The sequence below is a fragment of the Dromiciops gliroides genome, chromosome 3 (assembly GCF_019393635.1).
Source record: "Dromiciops gliroides isolate mDroGli1 chromosome 3, mDroGli1.pri, whole genome shotgun sequence".
Taxonomy (NCBI): Eukaryota; Metazoa; Chordata; class Mammalia; order Microbiotheria; family Microbiotheriidae; genus Dromiciops; species Dromiciops gliroides.
In genome coordinates, this window is record NC_057863.1 from 568,892,683 (window position 1) to 568,909,614 (window position 16,932).

At 40.0% G+C, this 16,932-nt stretch overlaps 1 protein-coding gene across 10 annotated transcripts in view; it reads right to left on the reverse strand.

Moving 5' to 3' along the window:
- The window catches only part of RCBTB2 (RCC1 and BTB domain containing protein 2), a 70,191-nt gene extending 67,028 nt beyond the window's left edge, over window positions 1-3,163 (reverse strand). For 3 of the 10 annotated variants that reach the window (XM_043990565.1, XM_043990558.1, XM_043990568.1), the window contains exon 1: window positions 1,899-2,038. The gene's annotated coding sequence lies outside the window, so the exon portion shown is untranslated. Of the gene's footprint in view, window positions 1-1,898; window positions 2,039-2,519; window positions 2,681-2,870; window positions 2,926-2,976 lie in introns of those variants that run through there. The other 7 variants (XM_043990567.1, XM_043990562.1, XM_043990564.1 and 4 more) reach the window with 4 other exon arrangements.
- Between the last annotated feature and the right edge of the window lie 13,769 nt (window positions 3,164-16,932).

The window sequence follows — 16,932 nt, forward strand, 5'->3', positions numbered from 1 at the left end:
TACAGAGCTCCTCTGGCTCTATCTATAGATAAGACTTCTAAGAGAGCTTATTAAATGAAATTTGCAAATACTAATAAAACACCGATATCAAACCAAGTAATGATCAGTTCTTTCTCTACTGAATTTCAAATGAAGTGAAGTTTGTTTTTCTTCTTACATATGAACCTCACCAGTCATCCAAGCCTTTGTAATATCCAAAATATACATGTAAAAGTAACCTGAGAGAGAAAGAAATAATCTCTACCATTATTCAAGTTACTACTTAAAGTGCAGCAACTTGTTTCCAATAGTTTTTTCTAAGAATTTATACAGGATTGCAGATTTAGAACTAGAAGAAACCTTAGAGATAATCTAGTCTAAACCATTCATTTTTTCAAATGAGGAAACTGAGTGTATGGGAGGTTAAGTGCTTTTCAAAGGTCATATGGTTCTTAAGTCTTAAAGCCTGAGATATGAATTTGGGTCCACTTGACTCCAGATCCAGTATGCTGTTTTCTTTTCAAATATGCCACCCCTGTGCTCTGCAGTTATCTATTAATTACCTAGTCCTTTCCAATTCACTGTATGAGCCACAGCTGAATTATTAAACCCTGAATGGTACAAGATCTAGTATCTGAAAATCCATGCTATGGATGGCAGTGACAGTTGCTACAGTAGGCCTGGTAAGCCCTTCTCCGAACTTCCATCCCCCTCCAGGAAAAAAATTATTGAAGCATGAGAACATTTTCCATGAATTACAGAGCAGGGTAATTAGTTTTAAAAACCACTTCCCATGTTGCTCAGGTAACTTCAGCTGTATCTTCCTCCTAAGGTGCAAAAATCTTTTCTTTTTTCCTTAGGGTGTTGAGCCTAACCTATTATTTCAAATGTTTTCACTTCAAATGTTTCACAAAACATTTTTACTTCAAAAGTTTTCACAAATGTTTGGAGGAGGCTTACCTTGCCACCTTTAAAGCCATGAAAACTGGCATCACATACCTCAAACCCAAGACTTTAGAACTGGAGATGCATGTAACTTTCTTTCTTTCTCAAGAAACTTAATTTCTGTATTAGAATATTATACTACATTACACTACATATAGTGAAATTGAACTATGCCATTCCACCATACAGCATTCTATACTCAGAATAAAGTGGAGTATCTCTAGATTGCAAATGGTACTCCATGCTACTACTTACCTAATAGGAGGTACTCTATATAACAATTTAAATTAAGATCTACATAAATTATTCTGCTCTGACAAAGCAAAGCTCAATTACATAGACAATCTAATAATTAAGACATGTAATAAAATTACATGTACCAAAGTGGTAATAAACCTTTTATAACATTACATGTATAATAATTTGTAATAACGTAATAAAATTGAAGTTTTTAGGGGAAAAAAGACCTCTCTTTATTACTAAAATTAACCATCTTTGCATTACCATGTGGGTTCCAAAACAGTTCGTAGTTCCAAAATTGCAAACCAAAACTTTTCACGAAATTTTGCAAACAACAAAGCCACAGTTCAATCAATTTTACGGAACCCATCCCCCAAACTGGCCAGGCAAACAAGGTACAGGCCATTGGAAAGTTTGAAGCTTTGAAGTTCAGCACTTCCAGGGCTGAGTGGGACATCAGAAAACATTTTACATCCTTTTTTCCGGTTAAAAAAATAGGTTTTATGCCCGCATACATCCAAATCAGCTTTTTGTAGCTTGCTCATATTATTCCCCTAATGTCACTGGATGCCAAGACCAAAAGAAGTAGTATTTAGAAAGCACAGCAAAAAGCAAATGTGGCAGGAAGGTACAGGTTCTTAGACGACGTGTAAACAAGGAGGGAAGGCGGGGGTGAGGGGGGAGAAATGTTGCTGGGGGGGAGGAGGGAAAGGGGAGGGAGCCGAGGCACTGACCTGAACTTGAACAGAGCTCGAGGTTGGTGAAAGGAAAACATAGAGACATGCCGGGGGGTAGGAAGTAGGCGGGGGAGGGGCGGAACCCCACGTCAATCTCCCTCTTCTTATACGTTAAGAGAGCCACTAAGCCAATCCCGTCTCAGAACAGCCCAGGCCCCGCCCTTCGGGGGGTGGGAAGCAGTGGAAGATCAAGGAGATTCCCGGCGTCCGCACCCACGTCCCTCCCGGTCCCGCCCCCATCCCGGTCCCCGGAGCTTCGGGGCGATTGGCACCGCAGTGACGCGCGTGCGCGCTCGTGCCCCCTCCCGTGGTGCGGGCTCGCGCACGCCGGCGGCAACGTTCCCCTTTCTCCCTCGCTTGCCTGCCTGTCTGCTCGCCCGCCTCTAATGTGGACGAGGAGGGTAGCGCGGGGCCAGGGCAATCGCGGCGGAGCGTCCCATCTTTCTCTGAGAGGCCGCCACCGCTGCCTCTGGTCGGCGGGAACCGAGCCTGTGTCCTCGAGGGAAGGGAGGAGGGTAGGGGCGGTACCTCCCCTCCCCCTGCCCTAGTAAAGGAGCCCGGATCGGCCTCCACGCTGGCTTGCCCCACCCCCCTGTCCTGGCCTCGCGGCTCTCTTACCTACCCCCAGTGCCCGGGACGCGTCCTGTTCCGCCCGGAGTTGGGACCTCCCCTTGAACTTGCCCCGGCTCTCGTCGGGAGAGGCGCCTCAGATCCCGGTGGAGGGGACTGGGGACGGGCCGCCTGCCGTGATGGCGGAGCAGCCTCCCCGCCCCCTGCCTCTCCTCTCCCCCTCCCCTTGCCCCTCCCCCTCGGCTACTTCTCAAAAGGGGCACCAGAGAGAAAGGGGCCTGCCCGGCGGGGAGGGCACTCCGCTCCCTTCTCTCCAGCTCTGCTCTAAGTGCCCTGAGGCCCCCACCCCACCCTTAAGAAAGTGGGGTCGTGAGCTGGTGTTCGGAAATTCGATCCAACCTCTAGTCCCGGTGCGGGAGAGGGCGGAGTGGAAGTGGAGGACTTTTCTCCGGACTCCTTCCCGCCTCTTCTTTCCCCCCCCCCCCCCCCCCGAAAGCACACGCACCTTCCCCGCTTAGGCATTGGTGGCGCCCCCTTCTTCCAAGAGCTGAGGTCATTCCCGCCAGGCTTGCCTTCTGCTTTTAGCTAATTGCCTCGGGGCTGGAGCCCCCAGCCAGCCCATAGCGAATCGGGCCTAGGGAAAAAACATGCGGGAGGAGGGCCGGCGCGAGCTCCCGTGGACCAAGGGAGCTACCTGGCACGAGCTGCGTGGGAATGGCGCTGGCAGCGATGTGCTTCCAACTTATACTTACTTCTTTCAGTATCCCAGCACTCCCAGCCCCCGGACTTGAGAATTTTGTAACGTGCTTCTTGTGATGTACTCTATAGGCTTGTTGCTGGGGTTTTGGGAGGGTTTTTTTTTAGGTAGGTTAAAGGAGTATATAGCCCAAGGTCAAAAGACAAGCCAGAGAATTGAGATTGCAATCACCTAGGTCTGGAGTCAGGAAGACTCCCTCTTCTGAGTGACCCTGGACAAGTCACTTAATCCTATTTGCCTCAATTCCTCATCTGTACAATGAGCTGGAGAAAGAAATTGCAATCCACTCTGATATTTCTGCCAAGAAAACCCCAAACGGGGTCTCGAAGAGTCGGCCATAACTGAAAAACGACTCAACAAAAAAGCCTAGCATTGTTGAGTATATCGTGGAAGTTAGTTTTTGTAACTGATTTGGATGATGGTCATTCCGGATTGCCCATTTGGGTTACCATGGGAAGAGAAGGGAGGAGGAATTTTATGTGTGACCACAACACAGTGCATTCCCTAAAAAGTAGAGGCCCACTTAAACTTTTAGTGTAGTTTTGGAATTTGTTATAGGCATACCATTAGGCTTGTAGAGGCACACCCAAAATACCCAAACAATTGGTGAACTGGGAGGAATAGGAAAAGGTTGAAAAAGGAAAGTTCAAAAACTTTGGTACTGTATCACCAACAGTGGCTAAGAAGAATATCGAAGACTAACACAGGTTTAAACCTTTAAATAGTAATTATTTAGTTTAGTTGCTATTTTGTATCCCACCACTGAAGTGTACCACAACTCGCTTCCACTTTTCATCGCATTTATTGCATTTCATATGTCAATCCCAAGATTGGCCATCTTTCCTCAAACTAGTTTCAGTCAACTGCTTTCTCTCTCTCCCATAGAGGTCAACATAAAGTTTCATCTAACTTTTCTTTCGGACCATCTTCTGAGAATTGATGTTCCTAAATGTTTCTTCATTAAACACTGATTTTATTTTCTCTCTAGCTACTGTAGACCCCTTTGGGGGTGCAGTTGGAGTTAAAATGTGTGGCCTGGTCCCTGACTTGGATTACCTTTTGTTTAGAGGGGTTAAAACTTCTTTCAGAATTTAATTCAAACTCCTTTACCTGATATTCAAGACCCTTCACATTTTGACCTCAACCTTTCAGTCCTTATCTCATAATATCCCCCTCTACAAACTCTGTAAACCAATAGACTATTTGGTTCCTGGAAAATGTTTGCTTGACTCCTATCTCCATGGTTTTGTATTGTTCCCTGTGTCTGGACAGGAAGTGTGGCATGTTGGAGCACTGGGTTTGGGGTCAGAACCTAGGTTTTAATTCTAGCTGAGCTACTCACTGGCAAGTCATTTCCCCTTTCTGCCTCTTAAGTTTCCTTATCTGTAAAATGAGATGGATGAGGTCCCTTCTGGTTCTAAATCCTAGGATCCTGTAAATATCCTGCCTTCTTCCTTTTTCATATATTGAATTCCTACAGGTTCTTTTAAACTCCAGCTCAAATGTTAGCTCTTCCATGAATACTTCTGATACTCCTCTCATGAAAACCTTATCTTCCCATCTTCAGTCCTGAGTCCTTATATCCCCTATGCCTGAAATGTATTCCTTCCTTCAGAACTCTGCTCAAGTACCATCTTCTATATGAGACTTTCTCACTCCCACAGCTGCCTAGGATCTGCCTTCCCAAAATTTATTTTGTATTTCTGTGTGCAAGTATGTATGTATATGTGTGCACACAAATGTTTCCCAATAGGTTAAGCTCTTAGAGGGCAGAAACTTTCATTTTTCTCTTTGTATTCTCGGTGCTTAGCACAGGTCCTTGAATGAAGGTATTTAATAAATTACTGTTGATTATCTAAACTGAAGATTCTGAAATGCCCAAGAGTGTTTTGTATCCAGAAGACACTAGATGGTTGTTGAATGAACACACACACACACACACACACAGAAAAACAATTGAGCAGGATAGGAATCAAAAAATAAAAAGTCTTTAGCTGTCCTGGAATTTTCAATAAAAATAAATTAAAATGTTGTATAATTAAAGCTTTTTCATAATCATATTCAGGGCCTTGTTAGACTTTGTTGTATTCTCCTTACACGATAAAACACAAACTGCATAGGGAACTTTGTAAGTATGTGCATGTAGCACTACCAAGTAGCAGCAATGACCCGCAGGAGAAGCACATTTTGACCATGGTAATGAAATACTTTTTAGCAGGGTAAATGCCCCAAGCAACACAAGGATTCATTCTCATTCTATGGGCAGCCATATGATTCAGTGCCAAACATTTTAAATTTAACTAGCCATTTGGATTTTTATAATGTAAACAAATACAGTTTATTTTGCTTACATAATGTAAATAAAAGTAATGGATCATTGTCATTTTATTCCACTTGAAAATAATAGCTCAAATGTAATAATGTATAGAGAACATTTTGTATATTTTAAAGCAGTGTAAGCAATTTACACTTTTAAAATCTCCACTGAAATGAGGCATTTATCAAATTTTGTTAAGATGCTATTTTTCTTTCCATTGCTTGCTGCTCTTTAATAGAGTAGGAAAGAATTTTACAAATCATCCATTCCAAGTCCTTCAATTTACAGATGAGGAAACTGAGGTTCAGAGAGGTTAATTGATTTATGTAGGTCAGTTAGCTAATCAAGTTTCTTCACTTCTAATCCAGTGCTCTTTCCATGGGGACAGCTAAGTGGTACAGAGTATAGAGTGCAGGACCTAGAATCAAAAAGGCCTAAATTCATATCTTGCCTCAGACATTAGCTTCTTAACCCTGGGTAAGTCACTTAATCTCTGTCTACCTCAGTTTCCTTATCTGTAAAATAGGAGTAATAATAGCACCTACTTTCCAGGATTGTTTTGAGGATAAAAGATAATGTTTGTAAAGTGCTTTGCAAGTCTTAAAGGACTATATAAAATGTTAATATTAGTTGTAGTGTTATACCCTACTACCATTATGAGACATTAGAAGAGATGTCATAAGGCTGTACTTACCTGACACAGATATTTCTATCATGCTACTACATCCTTTTTTTGTTTATTTAGAATTTTATTTTCCCCCCAATTACATGTAAAAACAATCTTTAACATACATTTTTAAAACTTTGTTTTCCAAATTCTCTTCCTTCCTCACTGTTCCCCCTCAAGAAGGCAAGCAAGTCGGGGAAGCTAGGTGGCACAGTGGATAAAGCACCAGCCCTGGATTCAGGAGGACCTGAGTTCAAGTGTGACCTCAGACACTTGACACTAACTAGCTGTGTGACCCTGGGCAAGTCACTTAACCCCCATTGCCCCACAAAAATAAAATAAAAAATAGAAAAGAAGGCAAGTAATTCAATATGTTATAATACTTGTATAATCATGCAAAACATTTCCACATTAGGTTGTGAAATAACATCAAAAAAAAAACCTCAAGAAAAATAAAGTAAAAAAAAATTATGCTTCAATCTGTATTCAGACATCATCAGTTTTTTCTCTGGGGACAGATAGCATTTTTCATCATAAGTCCTTCAGAGTTGTCTTGAATCATTGCATTGCTGAGAATAGCTAAGTCATTCACAACTAATCATCTTATAATATTGCTGTTACTTTTTACATAGTACATTTCACTTTGCATGAGCTCATGTGAGTCTTTCCAGGTTTTTCTGAGCACATCCTGCTCGTCATTTCTTATAACACAAAAGTGTTCCATCATAATCACATACCAAAATTTTTTCAGCCATTCCCCAACTAATGGGCATCCCTTCAATTTCCAGTTCTTTGCCACCAGAAAAGAGCTACTATAAATATTTTTTGTACATACAGGTCCTTTAATTTTTTTGTTTTTTATCTCTTTTGGGGTATTTACCCAGTAGTGGTATGGCTTGGTTAAAGGGTATGCATGGTTTTATGGCAAAGTGCACAGTGACAGCAATATTGTTTGATGAAGAACTGTGAATGACAACTAATCTCAGCAATACAAAGATCCAAGATAACCCCAAAGGACTAACAATAAAGCATACTATACACTTCCAAAGAAAGAATTGGTATTGATTGAACATAGACTGAAGCCCACTATTTTTCACTTTCATTTTTTCTTTTATTCAAGTTTTCTTTTACAAAATTACTAATATGGAAGTGTTTTACATAATTTCATATGTATAACCTATATCTGATTGCTTAAGGCCTGAGGGAGGGGGAAGGAGGGATAGAATTTGGAACTCAAAACTTTAAATAAAAATGTTTATTATTAAAAAACCATAACTGAAAAGCATTATTAAACAGAAGTTCAGAAGGAACTGGGAGGAGGCAGCTAACTAGCACAGTGGATAGGGTGTTGCCCTTAGAGTTTAAGAAGCCCTGAATTCAAATACTTTCAGATACTAGCTATGTTGACCTGTTTGCCTCAGTTTCCTCAACTTGTAAAATGGGGTTAACAGTAGCACTTACCTTCCAGCGTTAATGCAAAGATCAAAGGACAATACCTGGCATATAGTAAGCACTATATAAATGATAGCTATGATCATTGTTTATTATTACTATTATTATGATGTGAGAAAGATCTAAGAGTTGGTACAGTTACTCTGAGGTAGGCCTTCCACTATGAAGAAAGATGAAGATTTCAGAAGCAAGTGTCCCAGGAGTTTCAGAACAGAAGAATGACTTTGGAACTCAGGTTTATCCTGGTGTACATCTTCTGAAGCAGATTTGAGAGGACTATTCTAGGAGGAAGTGATAGATTCTGTCTCAGATAGAAATTACATTTTAAATGACTATCTCTTAGATTCTATTTAATGATTTAGAATTATTTCTGCTTTTAGCTCATGTAATTTTTTTGTTTAGTTACATGATTTACTCCTTTTTTCCCTTTGGTATTTTCACTCACAGAGTGAAGGAATCACGATAGTTGGGTCTGTGTCTTCCCTTCCCTACTATACCCTTTTGTAAATTTTGGCACCTCTTAATAATCTGTGAGATTCTCACCATTCTCTGCTAAAGAACAGTGACTGATAACATGGCAAAGTTAATTGGGATCTAAATTCTTACAATATATTTCTTCATGTTTGCCTGGTTTCTTTGTATTTCTGAAGGAAAAGCAATCAACACTTATTAAGCACCTACTACATGCCAGGCACTGTGCTAAGCCCTAGGGATACAAAAAGAATTTTGAAAACCTCTGGCCTCAAGAAACCTACAATCTAATGGGGGAAACAACATGCAAACAAATATAATACAAACGCATGTGTGTATGTAGGCAGTAAATAGGAAATAACAGAGGGAAGGCACTAGAATTAAAAGGTGTTGAGGATGTGAGAGGCATCTTAGAAATTATCTAGTCCAATCTCTTTATTTACAGATAACTGAAGCCCAGAAAAGTGAAATAGAACTGTGGTTCAAACCCAGGCTTTTGAGGTCCCATTCTAGCACTGATAATTTTGAGATTCTCTGAGAGTGGTCACCCTTAGAATTTAATTTCTTCTCAGGTTTTTGATTTGGGTTGTAAAACATCTTTGATTCCAGGAGAATGAGGATCAAACAGTTGCTCAGCTCCAACTCATGGCTGGCATCTCCCAACAGGGTTAGAAGTCTGTAAGAGAATTCAATTACCTTGCATCAGTAATCTAGGCAATTTAGACGAAGAAAGAGATAGAGAGAGGAAGGCAGCTGGGTGGTAGTAAGAGAATACACGTTGAAGAGCTCTTATGCCCATACCCATGCCAGCTGCAAGCAGTTAGTTGTCTTGACTATTTCGTTTGGCTACTGCTTGAGACAGGGAGTAAATCAAAGTGTAATTAGAGGAACACCTACTAGCAGCAAGGTTACTATTTAAAAGTATAAAAAAAGAGTAGTGGGAAAAACTTTCTTGATATTTTCTTCTCAAAATGCATTTGCAATAAGGTAAATGATAACTCATGTTTATATGTTTTTTAATAATTACAAAGCAGTTTAACATGTAAATATAGTGTTAGTAGGAATCACATTTATCTAATTCTATTAGTCTCCACCTTTTAACAATTAACATTATTTTTGTTATTCTGTACTCATACCAATTATAGTTTGCATTAGCATATATTTTGATAATGATTTTCATGTGAAAGAATGCTTTCCATATATTCCTAAATGTTTCTAATGAAAATTATTTTTTAAAACATGGTGTCCATTTACTCCATTTTACAAAATGAAAACATATAGATGGAGAAATGACTTTCCAAAAAGAATGGCTTTATCCTTATTCATAGATTTAAAGCTGCAAGAGACCTTAGAGGTCATTTAGTCCAAGCCCCTAAGTGGGCATTCTTTTATTTCAGTAGTTAACTCCGATAAACAGTGATTAACTGTGTGGTATAATGGAAAAAACACAAGTGTTGGAGTCAACAGATTTAATATTTACTAGCTGTGATGATTGAGCTTCTATTGCCTCAGTTGTAAAACAGGCATAATATTTGTATTAACTACTTCAAAGGTTTCAATAAGGAAATCACTTTGTAAACTATAAAGGGCTATAAAAATGTGAAGTATATATAACATATTACACAAAACAAGCTCTCCTTTCTCTGTTGTAATAATATTAAAGAATTTCAGAGATAAATGATACAGAGAATCTATTAATCTTATGGAAAACACTTTTCTCCCCAAATCTTTAACAGGGCTACTAACAAGTAATCAGTCATACTTGAAAATTTCATAAGATCATAGATTTATAAGTAGAAGGGACTTAAAGAGTATTTAATCCAACCCCTTCATTCTGTATATGAGCAACTGAGGCCTAGAGAGGATGAGTGACTTGCTCAATGTCATGTAAGTATTACATATCAGAACTAGAATTGAAGCCCAGGTCCTTTGACTACAAACTCAGTACTATACTGCCTGTCTTCTTATTTGTTGAAAATGCAGTCATAAAAAAAGAAAAAGAAAATGCAGTCATAATCATAAGATCAAATATAAGAGCATCGATAGCATCTCTGCTCCCTGGCTCCTCTGGGAAAATTCCTTATTCAAGATTTAACTGTATAGTAGAATATATGCTGATAACAACAATACAGAACCTGCTGTGTATGGAAGAATGATGTACTAGAGTCAGGACTGGGAGTCAGGAAATCTATAGTCCTCTAACAACCTGTGTGACCCTTGCCAAATTATTTACTCTCTCTGGGTCTGTTTACTTATCTGCACAATGAAGGAGAATTGATTATAAACTACTATAAGGTTCCCTCTAACTCTACCATTCTGTGATTCCAAGTAACTTGCACTTGCAAATGAGCTCATGTGAGCTCCAGTGGAATTTTACCAAAAAGTTGTCTACTTCAAGACTTGAATAATACTTGCATTTATTTACACAGTGCCTTTTTCTTTTGATCCTCATGAGAACTTTGGAGGTAGATGGAATTAGCAGCTATGCCAGTTTTACAGTTGAAGAAACTCAAGCATCTGGGTTCAGTGACTTGTAGAAAGTTACACAGATAAATAAATAAACAAATAAATAAATGTTCAAACTTGGACTAGAGCTTAGGTCTTCTTGATATCTAGTCAAGGACTCATTCCATTACACTTTGCTGCCTCAATTATTAGTATCACATGATTTTCCTCTACAATAAAACTGCCAGGAAGTGTTTTTAATTCAGAAAGAACATTTCCTGATAAACACTTACTTTAAAACTGAAAACTGTTTCCTCTTGTGAAAATGTGTTGTTTTGTTGTAATTTTCTTTGCATGTTATTATTGCTACCGTTAGTAGTAGGATATAACACAATTGAATATGTCCTTCCTGATGGGAAAATAGTGCCTATAAAACATGATCCTTATTAAAGAAATAGTTTCACTTAGGGGAATTATATTGGCATATTGTTCAACTAGTGGCCTGGCAGTAGGGTAGTACATTATTGTCTCTATATGGGAGGTCCTAATTTTTTACTGAATTTTAGTCTTCCAAGTATTATACTTAGGATACAAAGGTTCAGAAACCAAAAAAAAAAAAAAAAAAAGGTAGTTTGCTGCTTTTTAAAAGACTAAGCCATTACCCAGTCAACCCACAAGCATAAAAAGTCAACCCACAAACATAAAAGTCAACCCACTTGATAAAAAGTGCGTATTGTGTGCCAGAAACTGCACTAGTCATTAGAAACACAAAAACAAAGACAAATCAGTGCCTGCATTCAAGAAGCTTGCATATTACCTTGTGTGTGTGTGTGTGTGTGTGTAGTGTTTGCAAAAAAATGCAAGTTAATTTTGTCAAAGAGACACTAGCCTCTGGGAGGATAAAAAAAAGCCCTTTTTTGGAGGTGGTGGTTGAGCTGAACTTTGAGGGAAACAAGAAATTCTAAGAGAGATCCTTTCAAGCTCTGAGTTGTTCCCAGAGACTTTATACAAAAAGTGGTTTTGAGCTGAGGTTTAGAAGGTAATAAAGATTTAAATAGGTGGAGAGCAAGGAATAGGGTATTTCAGGTTACTGGGAGACAAAATGTGGGTGTGTTTTAGGAAACAGTGAATCAACCAATTTCAGTGGATAAGGGTTCAAAAAAGGTAAGATTAGGAAGTTAGATTGGGGATAGATTATGGAGGGTCTTGGATTTAATCTAAGGATCATGGGAAGCCACTGAAAGCTTCTGGATAGATTTTTGAGGGACATGATGAAATGGGTCCTCACATTCATCCCTACTTTCTCTTAGGTTTAATATCTCTCACCCTATAGTCTGGATCCTTCCTTGCTGTCTGCAAACACATCTGCATCTTGCTACCATCCTAAAAAAAAAGCAAGAAAAAAAAAGCAACCTTCACTTTATCTTACCATCCTGCTTAATTTCTTCCTATATCTTCTGCTTCACAGCTTAATTCTTTTTTTTTTTTTTTTGTGGGGCAATGAGGGTTAAGTGACTTGTCCAGAGTCACACAGCTAGGTAAGTGTCAAGTGTCTGAGGTCACATTTGAACTCAGGTCCTCCTGAATGCAGGGCCAGTGCTTTATCCACTGCACCACCTAGCTGCTCCCACAGCTTAATTCTTTAAGAACACCATTTACACTATCTCCCATTCCTCTCACTGTCTTCTAAATTCTCTGCAGTCTGACTTCATCATTAAACTAAAACTGTTTTCCCCAAAGTTGCCAAATCTAATGGCCTTTTCTCAATCTTCATTCTTCTTAACTGCTTTGGGACCTCCAACTTTGTTAGGTGAGCTTTTACTGTATCTTGTCTAAACTTGGCTTCAGCACCACTTCGATGAGATATTTCACATTGCCTTCTCTTTTACTTTCTTTTGGTTTTGTTTTATTGTTTCTTGATTTCTCATAAAGTCATTAGTTTCCATTTGCTCAATCCTAGTTTTTAAGGAGTAATTTTCTTCAGTGAGTTTTTATACCTCCTTTTCCATTTGGTCAATTTGGCTTTTTGAAGCATTCTTTTCCTCACTGGTTTTTTGTACCTCTTTTATCATTTGGCCTAGTCTGATTTTGTGTTTGTTTTGTTTTGTTTTTGTGGGGCAATGAGGGCTAAGTGACTTCCCTGGGTCACACAGTTGGTAAGTAACAAGTGTCTAGTATGTTTTTAAGATGTTATTTTCTTCAGTATTTTTTATGTCTCCTTTAACAAGCTGTTGACTTTTCTTCATGATTTTCTTGCATCACTCTCATTTCTCTTTACATTTTAATTTTTTCCTGTTATCTCTCTTACTTTATTTTCAGAGTCCTTTTTGAGAGCTTCAATGGCATGAAACCAATTCATATTTTTCTTTGAAGCTTTGGATGTGGGAACTTTGATTTTATCTTCTTCTGAGGGTGTCTTGAGATCTTCCTTGTCACCATAGTAACTTTATATGTTCAGAATTATTTTCTGTTTGCTCATTTTTCCAGCCTGTCTCTTGACTTTTAACTCTTTGTTAAAGTGGGGCCCTGCTTCCAGGGTGGAGGGTACACTGTCCCAAGCTTCAGGGGATTTGTGCAGCTGTTTTTAGAGATAATACTAGGAATTTATAAGTTTTCAGTTCTTCCAAGATGGTGTGATTTAAGGAGAGGTATGTTACTATTCTCCCGGCCTGTGCTCTGCTCTTCAAGCAACCATAGGCCTACTTCTCTGCCATAGAGCTTTAAGGAAGGTCCAGCTCCACTGTGTCTGCAACCTCTGGTGTGTTAGTGTTCTTCCTCACCCTGGGATAGCCACCCCAGACTGAGACCTGGATGGGAGTATGTCCTGTCTCAGTGCTAACAAAAAGACCCCTGTGATCTCCTTCTGGCCCATTGTTCACACCCCCTACCCCACCTGTGGGCTAAGTTCCAGAAGCAGTTGCTGCTGCTGCTACTTCAGTGGCTCCTAAGGCCTGCTCCTGGTTTGCTGGGGCTGGGTCTGAGCTGGTGCTGCCTGCACTGGACTGTGCTGCACTCTTACCCCCACGTGACAGACCTTTCCTGTGGACCTTCTAAGTTGTCTTTGGCTGGAAAATTATTTCACCATGCCCTCCTGTGGGTTTTGCTGCTCCAGGAATTTACTTATGGCATTATTTGAAGGCATTTGGAGGAGAATTCAGGCAAGTCACTGCCTTTCCTCCACCATCTTGGCTCTGCCCTCAGCACCACTTCGAAGCTATCTTTACTCTGCCACCTCCCACCTCCCCTTTTCCAGGTTCCTTTTATGTGTGGTCTTCCCTCTTTTGAATGTAAGCTCTTTGAGGGCAGGGACTATCTTGTCTGCTTGTTTTCATATCCTCACCTAATACATAGTAGGTGCTTAATAAACTTTCTATCTTTCTGTGGCATTTGATACTTTGATCACCCTCTCCTTCTGGATCCCCTCTTCTCTCTGGATTTTCATGCTTCTATTCTCTTCTAGTCCTCTTCTACTCTGATAGCTTTTTCTCCTTAACACCTTTCCTGCTTCTTTATCCAAATCATGCCCACTAACTGTGTCCCCAAGGCCCCTTTGTTCTTTTTGCTCTATACTATCTCACTTGGTGATCTAATCAACCAATTAATCAGTAAACATTTACTAAGCATCCCTTATGTGCCAGGCACTGTGCTAAGCTCTAGGGATATAAAAAGGCAAAAGACTGCCCCTGCTATCAAGGAGCTTACAATCTAATGGGGGAGACAACATGCAAACAAATACAAAGTGAACCATATACAAGATAAATAGGAAATAATTAAGAGAAAAAAGGCATTGGAATTAAGAAGGGTTCAGGAAGGTTTCCTATAAAAGGCTGGATTTTAGTTGGGACTTTAAGGAAACCATGGAGATCAGTAGGAATGGTGAAGGAGGGAAAGTATTTCAGGTACTGGCAACAGCCAGAGAGAATGTCCAGAGCTGAGAGATAGACTGTCTTATTCATGGGACAGACAGAAGACCAGTGTCACTGGATCAAAGAGTACATGTTGGGGAGTAAGGTGTAAGAAGACTGGAAAGGTAGAAGGGGCTAGGGTATGAAGGTCTTTGAATGGCAGAGAATTTTGTATTTGATCCTAAAGGCAACAGGAAGCCACTAGAGTTTATTGAGTAAGAGGGTGATGTAATCAGACTTGTGCTTTAGGAAAATCATTTTAGTGGCTGAATAGAGAATCCATTGGAGTGGGGAGACACTTGAGGCCTGCAAAGCCACCAGCAGTCTATTTCAGTAATCAAGGTGTGAAGTGATGGGAGCCTCACTAGAGTGATGGCAGGGTTAGAGGAGTGATGGAGGCATATCTGAGAGATGTTGCAAAAGTGAAATTGGTGGGCCTTGGCAACAGCTTGGGTATGGGGGTGGTAAAGATAGTGAGGAATCTAGGGTGACATCTAGGTTGGGAGACTGGGAGAAAGGCATTGTCCTCTGAAGACAGTAAAGATAGGAGTAGGGCAGAGGGGTTAGGAGGAATGATAATTCTGTTTTGGACATAGTGAGTTTAAGATGTCTACTGAACATCCAGTTTGAGGCCAAAAGGAAGTTGGGGATGCAAGATTGCAGGGCAGCAGAGATATTGGGTCAGGAAAAGTAGATTTGGGAATTATCAGCATTGCAATGGTAATTAAATCATGGGAACTATTGAGATCTATGCAAATTATTCTCAGATTATATATCCAACTTTAATCTCTCTCTCTCTCTCTCTCTCTCTCTCTCTCTCTCTTTCTCTCTCTCTCTCTCTCTCTCTCTCTCTCTCTCTCTCTCTCTCTCTCTCTCTCTCTCTCTCTCTCTCTCCCTAGCCTAGAATTTTGGACTTCTCAAACTAGATGTCTCATAAGCATCTCAAATTCAGCATGTCCAAAAAAAGAATTCCTTATCTTTCTTCCCAAACTCTTCCTTCCTCCCATCTTTCCTATTACTGTTGAGGGCATTATCATCTGCCAACTCACTTGTCTTCCTGCCTCATCTCTCCCCATTCTATATTATACTCTACTCAGCCTCCAAGGTAGTTTTTCTGAGGTACAGGTCTGATCCTTTTGCCCCTTTGCCAATGAGCTTCCCTGTTCCCCATTATTTCCAGAATCTGACATTTAAATCTCTTTATGACCTGAACCTTTTCCATCTTTTTAGACCCTATTCCCTTCTACACACTCTATAATCCAGTTGTGTTGGCCTACTTGCTGTTCTTTGCACATGACACTCCATCTCCTGTCTGTGCCTTTATCCTTGCTATCCCTCATACTTGGAATCCTCTCTTTCCTTCCCTGTGCCTCTTAGCTTCCCTGATGGCCTAGAAGTCTTAGCTCAAAGCCTACCTTCTGAAGGAGACCTTTCTTAGTTTTCCTCCCCCCTCCCATCCCCCAGCTTCTAGTGGCTTCCCCTCTGTCTGTATTTATCTTTTATGTACCTAGTTATTTACATGATTCTCTCCTAGTTCCTTGATGACAGGTTCTTGTTTTACCTTTCTTTGTATACTTAATACTTACCATAGTGCATAGCACATAATAAGTGCTTAATACACTCTTATTGAACAATTAGTTGACTGTCCAAACTAGATTTTTTTGCTCTTCTTCCCACATGATAATCTATCTTCCATCTCCATGCCTTTGCACTAACCATTCCTCATGCCTGTAATGCCTCAACTTCATTAAGTGGGATACCTTATTGCCTTTATAACTCAACTCAAAGCTTCTACATGAAGCCTCTTCTGATACTCCCAACTGCTAGTGCCTATCCTTCCTAAAGTACCTTGTATTATTTTAAATTCCTCCGTATAGGAGACCTATGGGCATAATTTAGAAACCAGGGAAGAAAAAAATATTAAGGAAGGGGTTATCAACAGGGATGAATGCTGTAGAAATATCAAGGGGAATGAGAATGGGGTATGGGGTGTTGGGGATAGATGTAAGGCCACTGGATATGATGATTAGCAACTTTATAGAAAGCAGGTTCAATATGGTGGTGGTGATAAATGCTAGATCTCAAGGAAGATGAGGAAGCTTGATAGCTATGGAGAGGAGTGAAATGGTCCAGTAACTTGAAGTAATGGCTTATTCGCAGAAAGTTTTGTTCTGTTTTATTTTTACAATAAGGGATTCAAGGTGAGATGTCTAGGCAGAGGGAGGGAGCCAATGAGGAACAGAAAAAAAAATAGTCTGTCTTGAAAGCTCCAAGTCATGGGGAACAGAAGACAGTAGAGTAGAATGGAAATAAAATTTGTCATTCTTTTTGGGGGATTGAGAGATTTGTCCACATGCTAGAAGTCCAGTACTGGTCTGGTACTATATAGCAGCTATAGTATTCCCAGACTTCAGATCCTTGCCTTGCCACCTGTTCTTGGAGCCTCC